At 38.1% G+C, this 1429-nt stretch overlaps 1 protein-coding gene across 1 annotated transcript in view; it reads left to right on the top strand.

The window, feature by feature from the left end:
* The window catches only part of LOC119357945, an 11329-nt gene extending 10689 nt beyond the window's left edge, over positions 1–640 (top strand). Inside the window, exon 36 of the mRNA XM_037624701.1 lies at positions 29–640. The gene's annotated coding sequence lies outside the window, so the exon portion shown is untranslated. The remainder of the gene's footprint in view (positions 1–28) is intronic.
* The last annotated feature ends 789 nt before the right edge of the window (positions 641–1429 follow it).

Genomic DNA, 1429 nt, shown 5'->3' with positions numbered 1-1429 from the left:
CAATATTTTGCCTGTTTGATTTTCACAGGCTTGAAACCATCTCGAGATGCATGCTCTGCAGGCAACACTTCAGCTCTGCGGGCAAGGGCTGTGGAAATTCACCACGATTTGTAGATGCATGCCCTGCTGAACCTTGTTTTTGTTCAGCTTGATGATCATGCTTATGGATAAGACCGAACTAGCCCATGTAGCTATGCATGAGTTCATCCCTCTGTTTTCTCCTAGGGCGTTAGATAGAAGCAGCATTTGAGGGTTTTCTATGGGAGTCGGCTGTTTTTTTTTGTTAGTCTTGGGCGAATTTGTTTGCCCCCTCTTCTCTAGGTTCTCCGGTGGCCGCACAAGCACAAGAGTGCTCCTGTAAGCAACTACTTTTACCGAGAGCCCCGACTCATGGATCTACCATACCACATCAGATGCCCGTACAGCAGGAGCGGGATGGGCGTTGTACATCCTTAGGATGTGGACTGCGGAGCACGTCCGTGGCACACGAATGAAGTGGGTCGTGTGGCCCTTATAACAAAAGAACTTGGAGCACTGCTTGCTAATAGTAGATGTTTGGAAGTCAGTTTTTTTTAGAAATGTTCTGCTGTAATTCATTCTTCAAGTGCCTCTATCTAGTATTAAACCGTAAGTGGTGGTACATCGAGCATCTCGCGTCCCGCACGGGCGCTTAAAAAGTCGGAAGAAAACCATGGACGACTGTCCGCGTCCCGCACGAAGAAAATCACTCACCCATAACCCCCAAGGTCAAGCAGCACATCAAGGCCTTGTACAATCCTTTCTATAGGAGAGATGCCTAATTAAGCGTATGTCTTGTACACATAAGCACCGGTTCTAAATGAAAGTCTGGTTTATTTCTTCAAGCATCTTGCATTGTACAAGGCCTAAACTCATGAATAGTTTCAGAAAACTAGAAATCTGGTTTTATTTATACATAAATAATAATTCATGTAAAATGAGATGAATTCATTTGAAAATATTCCTCAAATCCAAAAAATGTTTGGAAACTTCAGAAAATGTTTCCAATTTTCAATTTTGTTCATGAATTAGAAACTATTCATGTGTTTGAAAATTTGACCGAAATCCAAAAAAAGGTATGGCAATTTTATTTGTTCACAAATTTAAAAATGTTGGGAATTTCAAATAATGTTCTAGCTTTCCAAATTTGTTTATGAATTCAAAAACGATTATGTTTTCAAATTTTGTTTGCAAATTCGAAAAATATTCGTGGGATTTAGAAAAATGTAAGTTTTGAAATAATGTTTCATAATTTCGAGAATTGTTCTTATTTTTCAATTTTTTTCCTGTTTCTCAAAAAAGGTTTGTGTTTTCTACAAAATTGTTCATAATTTTGAAAAATGTTCTCGTTTGCAATCTTTTTTTTCAATACAAAAAGGTGTTCATATTTTCAAAATTTGTTCGAAAATTC

This window comes from Triticum dicoccoides, chromosome 2A, assembly GCF_002162155.2.
Source record: "Triticum dicoccoides isolate Atlit2015 ecotype Zavitan chromosome 2A, WEW_v2.0, whole genome shotgun sequence".
In the NCBI taxonomy this organism is placed as follows: Eukaryota; Viridiplantae; Streptophyta; class Magnoliopsida; order Poales; family Poaceae; genus Triticum; species Triticum dicoccoides.
This window is presented reverse-complemented; position numbering and strand designations above follow the sequence as displayed.